At 41.4% G+C, this 16,602-nt stretch overlaps 2 long non-coding RNA genes across 2 annotated transcripts in view; one reads left to right on the top strand and one right to left on the bottom strand.

Annotated features, from left to right (window-relative positions):
* The first annotated feature begins 212 nt into the window (after nt 1-212).
* On the top strand, nt 213-7,714 carry LOC146544648 (uncharacterized). The gene is made up of 4 exons (XR_014882360.1): nt 213-340; nt 1,071-1,139; nt 5,060-5,156; nt 6,528-7,714. It is a non-coding gene; the product is annotated as an uncharacterized LOC146544648 (long non-coding RNA).
* Nucleotides 7,715-8,636: 922 nt separating this feature from the next.
* LOC109366673 (uncharacterized) overlaps nt 8,637-16,602 on the bottom strand; it is a 72,422-nt gene continuing 64,456 nt past the window's right edge. Inside the window, exon 3 of the long non-coding RNA XR_014882359.1 lies at nt 8,637-10,496. This is a non-coding gene — a long non-coding RNA (uncharacterized LOC109366673). The remainder of the gene's footprint in view (nt 10,497-16,602) is intronic.

Below are 16,602 nucleotides of genomic sequence, written 5' to 3'. Positions count from 1 at the left end.
GTGGAGCAAGGTGGGCAGCAGCTACCTAGATTGGGGAGCTGCTCCTCTCCCACAGGTCATTGGGCAGAGAATGTGCCAGCAAAAATGATGGTGAAGAGTGGATTAATAGCCACTTCCTGCCTCCAGCAAGTCTAGTGAATTGTATTAATCTCATCTATTGTGAAAAGATCTTGTCACTTCTCTCCACTTTTATTTTTTTTTTTCCTCCTAATGGGAGTTTCAGCATTCCTATTTTAGACGCCTCAGTGAAGTGCCTGAACTCACAAGAAAGGGAGCTAGAACATCAGCCTGCATCTGTTGTCTTCTGCAGAGAGTTGTCATCAGTCATCTGCAGTAGCAGGTAAGGGACAGTACCACCCAAAATGCAGCCCCAGGACGAGGGATGAGGAGAAGTTGCCCCCAACTGCACTATGACAAGGTCCCCTCCTTGAGACCCAGTTTCTCCAACTCTAAAATGAGAAAAACATTTATTGTTCCAATTTATTTTCTGTTTTAAAGTATTCCATAAATGCTAAGGTTTATTATTCTAATGTGACTGTAAAATCATGATGTCTTTATTGCAAAATGATCTTTAAAACATGAAGCATTAGGATGGTGACTGAAATCATTAGTATCAAATTGTTCTGCTTTTGCCCTGTCACATCGATACTTCAAAGCAAAATTGTCTCGTGGGCGTTCATAAGATTTCGTAAGGATAACTTGTCTTTTCAAACCTTCTTTAGGGAGGGGGGAAGAAGCCCCCAGATGCTTAATGAATAAGGACTAGAGGGTTCTGCCTATTTAATTCTGAGGCTCTCTTTTAATATTTAGATTCTGAACCTGCTAACAATCAGATTGATGAAAATGAGCCTCTGGTTGTTTGGAAGTGGTGCAGGCAGATGTCCCCGCTCCTCAAAACCACCCAAGGCTGTTGCAGTCACTGATATGCTGTGAGATGGTGACTATGGGGTCCCACCACTCCCACTGCCTACAGAAGCAGAAGTCTCCCTATCTATCCTATCTTCTCTGATTTAGAGACTATATTTCTACTAGGTTAACAGGGCTTGGAATTCTCCTCTGCCCTCTTTCAGATTGGGATGCATCTCAAAGTCACATTTCTTCTTCTGGCAGAAAATCCAGGTGAAACTTCAACAGATAAGGTGAGTGCATTTTGCTATGTGGAGGCCAACATGAGCAGCTTTCCTCCACCAACAGACCATAGGGGCAGCTTTGTCACTCTCCTTCAGCTTGTCATTCATGGATCTTCCCTTCCCTCTTGTACACATTTTGCAGTTCATGCACGTGCTTATGTTGCCTGGTTTTGACCCAACAAATGTGCAAGGAAGAAAGCTTTCTGTTTCTGCTCACTGCGTCTTGGTTTCAGGAAAGTGTCTTTTTACTATGTTGTGGCTTGTAGGTCTGGGAGACACAAGAACATTTGTGAATTTACGTATATAATGTCACAAGTGAAGGCCGACAGAGGAAAAACTAATACTGTTTCTCTTTTACTCTGATTGAGTGTAACTACTTGCTAGCTTTATGGCAAACCAGTTCATTAGCATTTAAATCGATTCTTAAATATTTTCCTTGAAATTTGGAGCAATATAAGCCTTAAATCCAGGACTGGTAATGTTGTGATTTTTATGTCTAATTTTAGATTTAATTTTTGGTCTGATAAATTGCAATTATATAGCCATGCAATTTCAGAGCACTGTTTTTAAATGCATGAATTTGTGTTTAGCCTTTAATGAGTAAAATAATAAAATAAGAAGGAAGAATGCATTACCTTATGTCCATATGCAAAATGACAGCAAACTCTGAAATTCTTGGCGATAAAACCCTCATACATTCCGGTTACACACCTTACAAATTAAAAGCTTAGACAGAAGATGCAACTATGTACAGGACATAAAATACCAGTAAAAAAATACTTAATCCTGTAAATTCAGTGCCATAGGTTTCAGTCTGCAAATACTTACATTGTTCCTAACTTTACAAATGCAAGGGGTTGGATGGATGACCTCCATCCAGTCTCTACCCACATCTTATGACATTCAGTGGTGTACAATCAGTGAATATACAAATGCTGTAGCTATGAGGTATACCAGAGAGCTCAGCTACATAGTTATTACACCAAAGTAGAAAAGATTGGACACTTACCTGCATCCTGGGCTTGCTTACGAAACTCCAGCAGAGTGAATCTCCAGAAGAGATCCTTCCCCACTGGTAGTCAGCTCTTAAATGGGTCCCTTCCAGCAGCACAGGTGAATTGCCTTCACCTGTGCTCTCGTGGCTGACTCATTGCTCACCTTAGGTGATCAATCAGAGGTTCAGGCTGTGATTCAGCAGTTCCAATACAAGTGGTCACAACAATCTCTCTCTGACAGCACCTGCCCTACCAGTGCCTCTGGCTGGAGAGGAGCACAGGTGAGAACTGTAGGGAATGAGTCACATGCAATTGTAGTGTATAGACATTAGAAAATGAACCTTGTCTATCTCCACTATATACTTCGAGCCATTACTTTCTCTGCTAAATTTAACCACCTACCCCTCAGCACATAAAAGAAAAAAAGTTTCATACAGCTACAAAAATGCAAAACTCACCATAAGGAAAATTTATTTGGCTTTTAAGTGACGTGTGAATGGAACACGTTTTCACTCCATTTGTATTGTTCTGTTAGTTAATCTCACCCCACGGACTGTAAAATCCTCACGAGTTTTGTGATTGCAAGAGTCGGGGATTTTTTTCATCTGTGGTTTCTACAGCTGAGTAATCTGGTGCCTCTTCAATCACAACTAGAACTGGAAATCCTTCAGAGACTGACAAGTTAACAAATGGACACTAGCAATATTGTATTGCTCATCTGCCTGATGTTGTATTTTAATTAGATTGAGGAAGATAAAAAGGCTGCTTCTTCAGGTATAAGTTACTACAAGACCCTTGGGGGATAAAAAGAAACTGCTTAAGGGAAGGGACTGCTTACGCTATTAGTCACAGAAGGCTGACTTCTTTCAGTCCTGCCCTGTTGACAGATATTGCTAATGTTGTAAAAGAATCACCCCTTTACTCTGAAATGTGCACTGTTTTAGATGATGGAGTTCTACAACGTTGAGAATTGCACATCTTCTGTGTTGCGTTAAAAATGAAAAGTTGCTTGAGAACATCCTTGTTGAGTATTAGTCCATAAAGACATTGGTCTTTGGTGTGAGAAAGGCTATCTCAAGGTCTGCATGTTTCCTATCTCTTTTACCAAGTACTGCTGCAGGAAATCTAGAGATAGAGAGAAATTACTGTCACTGAATTTTACTTTATTAAACTAAATTTTCAATATGAAGAGTGTGACCGCAATTTCTTTTTAGCAATAAAAGCTTGACTATGAACCTAATGTCACCAGTTCAGTAGAGCACATTTCACTAAGTGCTAAATTCAATTCTTTGCCAGGAATATATTTCTGTTCATTAAAACATTAGGCTACTTACAGTGTTTTTGTACTGTATCAAAGGGGACACTGAACAGCCTAGGGATTCACATTTGCTCTTCCAGATTTCTTTTACAAGGCTCATTGTATTTGTAAAAATCACATTTCAAAAACTCAGAAAGTTGTGTGAAGAGACGAGGTTAAATCAAAAGCTTACAAGTAAATCCTTTTGATGCCATTTGAATTCAAGGTTACATCCAGATGTCCCAGATCATTCAAATCTAATCTATGAGTCTGAACCTTTGAGAAAGATCTGCTCCCAGTGGGACTGTGAACTTTGCATCTTTGACCTACCTGTTACTTATTATGAAAGATCTTCGTGAAACAAGTCCAAACCTTAGTACAGTCGACAAGAACAATACCAAAATAAATAAATAAATAAATAAATGATGGGACGTTCAGTCACCAGAGAGTACGAAGTGGCTTCTATTTTATGCTCACACTTCTATCTTTCCTCCTAAAACGTCTTTGAAGAATATTTTCCTTAGTTTCATTGTCTGTTCCTTCAGTGACTGCAAGACCAGTGAAACTTGATTAGGCTACAGGTTTTGTGAACTGTGTGGAATGTCATATTTTTCTTTTTTTTTTTTAATTTTTTTGAAAAGGTGCCATCTGAATAAGGTTAAAAAGAACCCTGCAAAGGCAAAACTGTGCATTAACACTAACACCATAATTCTGGGTGATACTGACTGTTGTCACAAGGATTGCTCCTTTCTTGGTTTTAACCAGATGGCATCAGGTTCTTCAAATATCTTTGTTAAATGGTTCTCAGATACCAGCAAATGAGTTTTTTTAGTGCTAATGTTCCCCTCGCCCAGAAATGTCTGACACTGCTTGAGAGGTGCTTCCTTTGCTGACAGCCCTAGGCAGAGAGCTGGGAAACAATTAAATAGGTCAAAGGAAAACTTGCCAAAGTGCCCTGCACATCTTAGTCTGAGACAAAGCAGATCCTTCACTGAATGTAGCCTGAGGATTAGGGCTGTAAAAGGACTGTTACTACCTACTTAGATGATCTTGCTAATATCTCTTTATCTCAATGACTACATCCTTTTATATCTTATACAGCTGGTGTCCCAAATGCATAAACCTTTTCTCCTGATAGCATATTAGATATGCACTTGAGGTACAACATCAGTAATGACTTTCTTCCAATATAATTATATTTTAATTACACATTTAAGACCAAATTTTTTCACGGTCTATCCCAACTTACACTCTTTGAAACCTTAATAATTTTAATTAAGTAGTAGTTGGTGTAAAATTTCTAGCTGTTGAATTTTGCATTAAAAAATTTCAATCCCCTTAAACACGGATTTAATCTTCACAAGCACTCCAGTTAGTAGCGCGCTCCCTCATTTAGTCTTTCAGAGCAATAACATGGACTTTATGGAACATCGAGTCCTTTCCAACAGACGATATTAGGACAGAGCCCACCTTTAAAAGCTTCCCATTTGCTGTCAGTAAGTGAGGGATGTGTGCTGCAGGCCTTCACAGAATTTCCCTCTCATTAACATCAGTACCATTAGTGCTCCATTAGGATGGCTAAATTTGCTTTTAAGCGGTTTAACCCAAATGTTTCTGTGCTGTACGCTCTGTTCCAGGCAGACGAGACTCAGGCTGGTGGGGCTCTGACAGCTGGTTCCATGTCTCTGTGTAAACATGGCTTCGGAGAGGGAAGAAGGCAATTAGTGGCAGAAGGTAGGTAGGCAGTGAGGAAAAGAGGAATTAAAACTTGTTACTGTCTAAACAAGGAGCAGACTGCGCAAGAAGGGCAAAAAGTGACCTGAGAGAGATTATTTTCAAAATAGTGCTTGGAACAATTGAACCACTGAGAAAGTTACTGGAAGATTGACCTGGACAGAATAAGACTGTAAAGGGACACAGTAATTGTGCTCCAAACCAAGAAGAAAAATAAGGGGTAATAGAGCCTTATGCTTCAGATGTAAGATCTCTGACAAAACGTGCATCTTAGGAGATATTACAGAGCCCCTAATTAAAAACGGTGCTGCTTGTGGGACTCCAGCTAGCAAGTGAAATTGTTGAGAGAAACAGATCCAGCCCTGGAGAAATCAGGCAGTGCCATGAGGAAGCACCTGCTGAGCGCTTGCAGGTAGCCAAACACCTGGCACAGGGACTTGTGTGTCCCCAGTAAGGAGCAGGCCCTGCCTGGCGCTGGTGACATGCTCGGCAGGCCCTGTATCAAGCAATGCATTTGGCACGTCCCTTGGGCAGCAGTTGGCAGCCCATGTTTTGAGCAGCATGCTCTAAAGGCCATAAAGCACCACTCCAGTGTCTGCCTGCGAAGACTTTATGGCCCAGAAGGGAAGCTCCATCGGTAGCTGTAAGTTGCTGCACATGATGAGCACTGCAAGAGATTCCTGTCCTCTCTTCCAGCATTTTTCTTTAATAGACAACTAGTGTTTGCAGCAAAGACCTGCTATTATTTATCCAACACAAGTTGAACAAGTGGCAGACAGGCTTCCAGAGCAGAGCTGCAGAGCATATCCTTAGGCCAAGCTGAAGTGCCCATGGCAAACTGTCAGACCAAAAAAAAAAAGAACAAAAAAAACCCATACATAAAAAAAATGGCTGGCAGTGCAGCAGCCCAGACCCACTTGATTTGCTCTTAACAACAGGACAGTGCACAGGCACAGCATCTCACTGCCCCAGCTGCACAGAGATGGGCAGAGCTGCAACAGGAGCAGCTCTAGCTATTTAGGGAGCCAGGGGTGCAATGGGAAAGATGATGCAGCTTTGATCTGAGGCAGAACAGTGAGGAAACATGGTAAGAGCTTGAGTAATGAATCAGAGCTCTATTTGACAGACACCCCTGGGAGACGAGTGCTGGATCAGAGGGAGACAGAAGACAGATTACAGACATGTTAGACCTGATACACTGCATGAAATAGTATGTCCAAACAGTTTAGAAGGCAACAGCTTTAGCAGCATGACTTGAAGTTTAGGGCTAAGTTTGTGATTACCAGCTGTGCACAAAGATACATGACACAAAGATGAAGGCAAGATTATGCATGTGTCTGCCTAACCTTTCTAAAACCTCTCAATTTTCAGTGTAAATACAGACAGGACATGATGATCCCAAGCCCCGCAAGGTCAGAGCAGCCTCTCATCAGGACCTGCACCAGCCTCACAGGAATCCTCCACACCAGTATCACCAGGATGGTCATTTATTTATAAGGTATCAGAGATAGGCTCAGAAAGTCTAAAACATATAGAGGTCAAAAAGTCCAAGAACAACCCTGGAGGTATATGTTATAAGAAGTATCCTTTACCCTTATCACCCATGGCATTGGCAAGATAGTACCAGCCTTGTGTGACGAAGCCTGATCAGTTTACGCAACCTCCAAGTCCCAGAAGAGAATGGGGTGAAGAGATTCAACTGGGAAGGTCCTGAGCAGACAGGAGCCTCTTCTGTATGAGACATTATAGCTGAGATAATATAGCAATTATATAATTATAGCAAATATAATACCAGTTCACCACAACCTTGAAAAATCCATACTTTTCCTCATGAGAGGTTAGTCAGCTGCAGCCCAAGCAGGAGATAACAGCATGGGGGGAAAAAGAAAAAAAAAAAAAAAAAAAGATAAACCAGCAGAAAACACCAGAGTGGCTGGGGAGCAAATGGAGAACTGTAGGTCAAAACTGCACAGGATGACCCTGAGGCTGCATTTTGATAAAGCTTGTTTCATGTCAGTGCTTGTTGTTTGGGTAACTGAGATGCGAGACAAGGTAGCCCCAGGGAGCTCTGGCACCAAGTGACTGGAGCTGCCTCTTAAGGACTGCAGAGGTCCATGTTTCACATGTATCAACTGATGCTGCTTAAAGCTGGCTTCTGTAGAAGTGTGCATACAGTTTCCTGCAGAGCTTCTGAAAACTACTTTTCTCAATAGAACTTGTTTCATTTCAACAGAAAACAGAGTACTTTTTGGTTATTGCTGAGCATTTGGTGCACATCATAGCAGGTGCTCCTGACAGCCTGGAGGGGAGAGAGGCAATAAGGAGTTGTGCTGGGCACAGAGCTGAGCTCACCTTATTGTTTTGCCAGATTTCAACAGCCAGGCAAATTTTAAAAGGTGATACTTACCTTTAAATGCAACATGTAACTCATTTTGTTGCAGTCCATCCATCTAGCATGATGTGCTTACAGGGAAAAAGGACCACCGTTTCACTAAAATCTGAGAATTAGCAAAGAAATTTTGTTTTCTATCAGAAAAAGAGGGGCCGGAGGTATTCCAAGGAATTGTGCAGTTTTGTAGAAGTTTGAAGTTGTATATTTTTCACCTGCTTGAATGATGCTTATGGTATATTCTTGCATAACTGAAAATACACAAAGAGAGAGAGAGAGACAGCTATTTGGAAGCAGTTTTCCAATATGTGCAAGTCACTTGAGCTTGGCGGGCAGAACTCACCATTTTGAGCCATTCAGGCACTTTGGAAAATGTGTTCTGGTAATTAAGTGTGAGCAGCCATGTGCCTGATCAATATTCTGTGCTGCAGCCTCCTCCAGGGAGGCCTCAAGCCCCCATCTCCTTCCAGCTGCACATAGAAGCATGGCGAGGTACAGAGGGCTGGTGCCTGTGCCCAAAGGCTGGTGCTGCAAGGAGCATGGGGGGAGTCAATATGAGCAGTATTTCTCCTCTCCTCTGTGTGAGCCCCAAGTTGGGCTGGCTCACGATGTATTTGGCAGCTCTCAGTGGATTTCCTCTTCCAGACTCTCCCAGTCAATCGATGCTTTCTGAGCAGCCAGCCACAATGTGGAGGCAGGGAATCAATGCACACTTTGGTCCTGCTTGCTATGGGTCCCTCTGCTAACAACCCCAAGCAAGATACAGGGCTCTGATCTGCTGAGTTCAGCACCTGTCAGCAGGGGCCCTGCACCAGAGAGATTTCCAAATAATATTTGTTCTATGTCTCTTAAAGACGCAGGGTACAGCCAAGGCTCCTGTCTTGTTATGGTACCTTTTTCTGGGCATGCAGAGTGTTTAGCAAATAGATTCTAAAGTAAATGCTAAAAGAAAAACTCAAAATCAAAGTCCACAGAAGAAATCAGAAAGGCAAATAAATACAAAAAGTACATTTCTGAGGTTTTATTTCATATGCATACATACATTAATGTTAGTAATTTATAGAAGTTGTGATGTGATTTAATCCTTCTGCAACTTTATCTTCATGCCCCCTTTCAACAAATAAAATCATCAGTAGAGGGAGAATGGTATAAAAGAACTAAGACTCATAATGTGAAGAAAGTCAGTATTATTGGCATTTTCCCCTTCATATCTTAATTTGACAGAATTAGATAAACACTTTTTCTAAAAGAATGAACCCATATTGGATTTAGCTGAGTTACTGAGTGAAAGAATGTATTATTTTCTTAATTTCCCCCAGGAAAGAAAGGTTTCCTCATTACATGTATGTGCCATCAAACTCAAATGGTATGAAGAAGTACTGAGTCACTTAGCAATGGAACTATTGTGCAGTAAGTGGGAGGTGATCATTAAAAGCCCTCACCTGAGTAGGGAAGGAGAAAATTCCTTCATGATACACATAGGTAACGTGGTGCTGGGAACAATCTACTGGTAGGTGTGGGTGTTCTTTGCAGGTAGTTCCCAGGAGAAGTCTACACATTGTTTGCCAGCGTAGCTGTAGGCATTTGTCTTTATTTTCATAGAAACATGAAAAAAGTCTATATTCATTGATTTTCAAGCTAGAATTAAACATTATAAACATGCTGCACATCAGACTTGCCACAGACATGTAAGTTCCTTCCTCATCCTCACGTTTGCTAGCTAAATTATGTTTTCTGAACAAAAAAAATAATAAATATATCCAGCCTCGATTTTAAGGCATCAGGTGTTAGAAGATTGCTAGGCAGGATTTGCCTCTTGGTCTGAATCATCTCATGGTTTTCATCATGTGCTGCATGAGTCCCTGGGCATCTGCAGACTATCTCCAATATGGTAATGAAATGTTACTGAGGAAATAAGTTTTTGGTTTCTACATTGCAAGTGACCTGTGTAAAATGTCCTTAACAGCTACTGAAAGAAATTGAAGGATCTATAAATAAAAAAAAAAAAAAAAATCACTTACCTAGTATTTAAAGGTGACAGCATTAGACCCGTCAGAGAAAGATACAAGCAGCTCCATAATCTATAATTTTAAAGTAATGTGTCAGAAGGGGCTATTATTCCTATCACAACCTTTTATAAAGCCTGTTAATGCCTTGAAGCACAAGTTGATTTCATTTATTTTTTTAAAGCAACTTTTATTCCATCTTGTAACTCAAGGTAGCTTTGTTGAGTAACAGCACTGGGTGACAGGCCAGTTTTCTAGGCAACAACAAGTATATGACATCCCTTTCTTTCAGCATTATCTTTCAAAAACTACTCATTCCAGCTCAGAGACTTCTATAGTATGAAAACACTTCCCTAAGTAGTTTTACCATAGATATTTGAATGTCATAGAATCATAGAATGGCCTGGGTTGAAAAGGACATCAAAGATCATCTAGTTTCAACGCCCCTGCTGTGGGCAGGGTCACCAACCACTAGACCAGGCTGCCCAGAGCCACATCCAGCTTGGCCTTGAATGCCTCGGGAATGTGATGGCTTTCATAGGAAAAAAAGAACAAAAACTAAACCTAAAATAAAAGCCAGAATGGCAAGAATAGCTAACTATTTGTGGAAAGTAAATAAAAGTTAGCCAGTTCTCACACTGACATCCCAGCCTTACCTCGATAATCAAAGATGGGATGTGTTGCGGTTAAAGCTGCAACCTCAGCAATGAGGGAGAGGAATCTGAGTGATGAGACAGTTTCATGTCTACCTTGATGGGACTGGTGTTGGATGCCTGTGGAGATTCAGCAGTTTTCCCTACTTTGTCTGAAGTCTGACCTGTTTTGCTTTTGAGCCTTGCACCGCCATCTTTTCACTGTTGGACACTTGAGGCCCCATCCTTCTCACACCCTTAGTTCTGATGATTTTAATGAGTATGTGGATGAGGGAAGCAGACAAGCCCGGATCTAAGTTTTGGGAAAAGAAAAAAAAATAGAAACAAAACAGATTTTGCAGTAGGCAGTACTTTTCCTGTAGAAGATTCACAACTGTTCCAAACTAAAAAGACATATTTTAGTTATTAGTTGCAGTCAATCTTAACAATACTTTAGGCTTGATAATGCACCAAACGCAATATCCTCTTCTCCACGGAAGAGTAAAATATGGAGTTGCTGAGTGGAAGAGGAGAAGTATTACAAATGGTGATATTTGCAATAGTTCTTCCACAACAGCCATTCACACAACATAATGTTTCTCCCAACACAGAAATCTGCCTTTAATAAGTGGAAGAAACATACCATGAGAGAGAAAAGTCATATCTACAATCTACTTATAAATCAGAAGTTCGTTAGGGGAGCATGCAAAGAAGCCTTTTGGAAGGTAATTTTGCTACAGACTAGTTTTCACAGGAGTAAAGTAGAGCTTTCAAAAGCATGATTGCTCTAAGTAATTCAAATTATCTCCTCTCCCTGATACTAAGTCTTCCCATCGAGACTACAAAGCACTTAAATTTTTCACCCACGTTGTTCAGAAATCCCTAAGGAAGGTTTCAATCCATTTGCAAGTGCTGCTGTGAAAGAGAAAGAAAAGATTCAAGAAGTTTTCTAAACTACCTCCAGCACAGCTAGAGTTAAATGCTTTTCATAGAATTGCCACTATATCATAAAGGTCTTTGTTCAGACATTTACTACTGAGTCACACAAAAAATTCACTCTGGGCTGAAACTTCATCTACAAGAGTTTAGCCAAGAAACAATATTTCCTGGCACTTTGTTCCTTTCCTTTTTCTAGCACTGAAATTGAAAAAGAAGCTAAGTGCTCTATGGTTTCCAAATGCGAATGTGTTCCTATTACTCAGAAAATGACTTTAATTTTAAAATGAAATAGTGCGGACTTACAACCTTGAATGTTGATCATGTTTTAAATGCCAGTCATGCAGCACAGTGCTGGCTGCTACAGTCAGCAAGAGCTGTTCCATGGTTTCTTGGAGACATGCAAGCTTCCCAGGCTACCTCCATTTTTGTAGTGGTTCGAAGTCTGGCTCTTATTTGTGCAGATCTCCCAGTGGGGTAAGTAGCAGTAAGAGTCATTAGAGAAAGGCATTTCTCACTGGTGTTGGGACTGCTGTTTTATCATTATCCCATAGCAAGTGAGATCTACATTCTGCAGATAGAGCCACTTGCTCTGCGATGGCACAAAACCACTCAGACATCTTATTCTTCTGGTACCCTGGTAACAGTGCTTAGCAATGTGGCTTTAGTTTTGCCAGCCTGGCTTGACAAGACAAGCCCTACCAGATGCCACTAACTACAGGAATGTTACTACAGGACAGAGTTGTAGGTTGGGGCAGATGAAAGCTGGTCATGTCCTCTCTGGCTGCATCTTACTGCCTGATGAAAGTACAGCAAAATCAAGATTTGCTATACAAATTATCAATTTGCTAATCAGCTTCTCGGGGGCTGGCTCAAATACTAGCATGGCCTCAAGGCAAACATGGAGCTTCAGAAAACGGTTGGGCTTGGTTAATAATGGTTAGCAGCAAGAGAGCTGCTAAAGAGAGTGTTGAAAAGTGAGGGAACCACAGAACTAAAGGTTCAAATACCCTCAGATATGGCATTCACTGCCTCTTGCAGAAGTAGGGTTGTATTCAGAGAGCAAGCAAAACACTTGTAGTTTTTTTTTTCCCAACACTGCCTCTTGCATTTACTCCAGCACACTATATTTCGTATGATTGCTCCTGTGGCCGAGCTACTCTCTAACAACTGTCAAGAGGCTTAGAAGAAACAAGCCTCTTGGGAGTTAAAGACAGGTGGTTTTTTTTAGACCCATGTTTTGTTATGATGCCAAGTTTGGCCTTAGCCATACCATGAACAGGAATTCCAGTGTCTGCAGCTGTTGACACATTTCAGGTCCAACTTTATTTGGTTTCAGTGCGTTTCACAGCATCACTTCCCCTTCACAGTTGTGCTCCTATTGACCCCAAACTTTGACAACAGCTCAGATAAGTGAGTGAGGTTAGTCACAAAGATGGTGTGCAGTATATGTAGATGAGGACAAGAAACATCATTTAGCTGTCAGCACAGAGAAAGGTGGGCTTGTCTTGGAGCAGCGATGTTTGGGATGGAAGGCAGGAAGATCAGTTTTATTTCTTTGATGTCCAGCATCTTCCTAGTAATGGTTTAAATGCTATTTCTGTCTGCTCAATGCTGATCATTTCTCAGTGATGTTCATTACCATACGTCCTCTTTCTGAGGATTTTCTCTCTGAGTAAGAGAGAAATTTTTTTAGCTACACCTTAAATTGCAACATATACAAATGTGCCAACTCATACTACTCATCGGAGAGTTATGTATGGTATTGTGTAATTTTGCTTTTCCATCACAGCAACTTTTAAATTATGGAATTGCTTAAAGAAACATAAGAAAAAAAGAGAAGAACTCACCCACTCTGTAAGTACAGCACCCTGAGCTGGGGTGTTTGTTCATCTCTTCAGAGAGAGTTTGAGAGACAGATCTTTGAATCTGCCCCCTCAGAAATGCTGACAACTCAGAACACTGTGGATTCTCCATTATTATTTGAAAATATCAGCTTGCATGCTCCAGGACTGCTTAAAAAATCCTGAATTGATAGTTCTCTCCCACATTTTGCAACTGTCATATTTTAATGTGAATTTTACTCTGCTGAGTGGAACAATGCTTGCATTTCATTGCTGCAAAGAACAATCTTTTTCCTCTTAAATTCCAGGAACAGCTTCTTTTTGCTGCTCTAGCTGTTTCACATAACAAATAAGCTTTGCAACAGATGAGTTTGGCTTATCATGCAGATTTGTGTTCTTAGTGAGTGGGAAAAAAGAGCTGAGAGTTTTCTTCCCTGTCTGTCAGTGCTGTTATCCCAGTCAAAGTTGACACAATTATTTATTTAGGAGAAAAGCACAAATTAACCTGCATAAGAAATCTTTCTGCTACTCCTGAGCACAAATGTTGGGATTTCATTCTGATGTAGTACAGTCACTGTGCAGAGAAGTCCTCACAGAAGTCCAGCATTGGGCTGGCCATGGCATAGGCCTACGTGAGAGCTGGGGCCACACTCTTCAGTCTCTGCTGCAGTGGCAGAGGGAGGTGATAGCATGTCCAGAGCAGACACATCCTGTTACCATGTCTTTTGGTGACAGTCAGTTCAGGTCTGTGAATCTCTTTGTGTAGGTTAGAGCAAGTAGGAACTGATCTAAAAAAGACCAGCAGGACAAATCAGCCATAATGTTTCAGTGAGGGTTTCAAAATTGGCCTTTAAGCTTCTCATCACGAGAACAAATGAGTGTGTGGAAATGCACCCAGGTGCCCATATTCACTATGCATGTGCACGCTCCCTTAGGCTTTGGTGAAGATCAGGATTTTGGCTGTTGAGCTTGGTAGGGCTGCTTGGAGTAGTGCTCCCAGAAAGGAACAATTCCTTTCATGTCGCTGCAAGCAACGCTCCAAGGACCAAAGAGCTTCTTTCTTAAGTTTGGGTCTAAGGTGAGGAAGGGGGAACACTAGGACACTATAGACAGTAGAGGGCTGGCAACAACATGCATTCATTTAAAGAATAACAAACCTACTGACCTCTGAGAGGTTTGCAGCATAGAGTCTTAGCAATCTCAACCCCTTCCTCAAAGCAGGGAAGGAACATTGTAACACTATGATTCTAGTGCAACCCTGTCCTGAAATTTATGAAATTTATGAAATAATTAGATTCTCCTTGTTGGGCTGAAGGGCTGCATAATCCCGTACCCCAGCTATGGGGTAGCATATGGAAACCTCCACATTGTGGCAGGGCCCCTTTGCAGTGATGTCTCTGTATTGTATTCCCTTTTCAATAGGGATTATTTTGGTGGCTTCAAGGATCTTCCCAAGTTCCACTGCAGTCTCTGGCGAGCACAGTTCAGCACATCTCAGCTCTTTTGTAGAAAGAAAGGGATGACCTTGTGGTTAGACTCTAGCATTTAGATTTTTTAGGCATCAGACACTTCACTGCCTTCTAGACCCTTGGTTCCCCAGCCTGCAGCTCTGGGTTTCCCTGCTGTCCTGGCAGCGTGCAGAAAGTACAATCCAATTACTTCTTCCATGTGGAGAAGTCACAGAGAGTCAGCAGTGATAGATAGATCCCTGCAGGGCAGAAAGACCTGGCTTCTGCAAAATAATGAAGCCTATAGCAATAAAATAAAAAAAAGCTTGAAAAAACACAGCTTCACAGCTGAGGAGCCCACAGCCCTGAGTGAGCTCAAGTTGAAAGTTCGCGTTGTTTTGAATCACTGCTTCAGGCTTTCTTCAAATTCAAAGGGATCTCAATTTACACATTGGTCGTACGTTTAATCTTGCGTTAGCAGATGCAATCAAGTCAAAAGTTTTTACTGTATGGGAGGTTTTCTGAGTGAAAGCTGATGCTGTGAATGGGGAGAGAGGTCTTTTTTCAATTCCATAGACCTGAAATAATCAGTGCCCTGATGTGAGCTTCACTTTGTTCGGATGCACGGTAGGCCAAAACATCTTTCCTAGTCCTGGACTACTGTTCTAGTCATTCTTCACAGACATGTGAGCACGGACATTTCTGTAGCAAGTTCTGGTATTATCAATCAGAGCATCCCCTGAGCAAGTGATCTGATTTTCAAAGTGATGAAATGCAAGCTGCTAGTGCTCTTTCACCTCCGAACATCAAACACTGTGCTCACAGCCTCTTCTCAATGGAGGCACTGGATATTAGCCACTTTGCTGAAAATTGTCCCCTCTTCTTTTTTTGTTACAAAGAAGGATGTGAACGCTGTCATCCTTTTCAACAACATGCAGTGAATATTCACTTACCACTACTACACCATAATCACATTGCTTATAAACACAGGTAATTGGCTCTCTTTTATATCATTCCATTCATTGGTATGTATTTCTTTGCCTACTGCAGAAATTAGCATATATGTGGGTCTTTGTAATAGAAAAAATGTCACTGTGATACATATACAATTTTAGATCTTGAAAAATAGTTCAAGAACCCATTCCACTGGTGTAATTCAGAAGAATCCATGCACATAGTGAGTGTCAAAAGGAGAACAGTGTTCCCCATGACCCAGATGAGCAACTCCCTCATCAAGCCCTGAGCAGGATGATGGTCGTCTGTCTCCCATGGAGGAGCAGCTGCATCTGCACTTAGTTTCAGAGAAACCAATGGGTGACAGAATTGGACTCCATGACTGCTCACAGGGACCTTTTTCCAGGCAGCTGGCGCATCAGTAATGTATAGGGTTGATTTTTTTTAAGCTGACAAATGCACTGAAATATATATAGAGATTTTGTCAGACTGGCAAAAGTCAGTGTAAATCATGGACAGAAGTTACTGTGGGCTGCAGAACATGTGGGTGTGGTTTTCAAAGGCCCATGGGCTCTTTTGATGATAGCCTGATGTCTAACAGAGTGAGTTTATGAGCCTTTCTACCCATGAGACACTGACATCTGTTTCCATCAAAAATGGAAGGAGTCAGTTGCTTCCAACTCTAACAGAAGCCATTGACAACAGGCCAGCAGGATCAAACTCTAGTGTGGGCTGTGTGAGGAAACATCCTGTCGCAGGCACCCTCACCTAGACAAACAGGATTGCATAAACCTCATTTATTCAGGGATTCAGCCTCAAAAACATTCAATTTTTGTCCTCTTCATATTATATATTTCATTCAGCTCTGCTTCAATCACTGCTTGCCATCCTTCATGCTCTTGCAAGGCTGGATATGTCATAAATACGGCAGCTCTCTTTGAGCGTTAGTGCTGGATGCTGTCCATGACTGCTGAGCTGCAATATGCAAGCCAGTGATACCACGAAGGCAGAGTTTATACTCCTTCCCTTCTGCATATTTTCAGTGTGTAAATCCATAGAGCAGAAAAAAATTTAGAGGGGAGTGAGTGGTCATGGGGAAAGTAATCCGCATATAAAGCAGCAGCAGATACCTCTTTCGGCTCAGGACTCATCCTGTTGGGTAGTTTCACACCAAGCTGAATGACACCTTCCACTGCCGGTGGTTTTTTCTTGTGCTTGAGTTAAGGGAAGGGAGGGT

The sequence above is a fragment of the Meleagris gallopavo genome, chromosome 3 (genome assembly GCF_905368555.1).
Source record: "Meleagris gallopavo chromosome 3, MGAL_WU_HG_1.1, whole genome shotgun sequence".
NCBI classification, from domain to species: Eukaryota; Metazoa; Chordata; class Aves; order Galliformes; family Phasianidae; genus Meleagris; species Meleagris gallopavo.
Note: the sequence above shows the minus strand (reverse complement) of the source record. Positions and strands in the feature narration are given on the sequence as shown.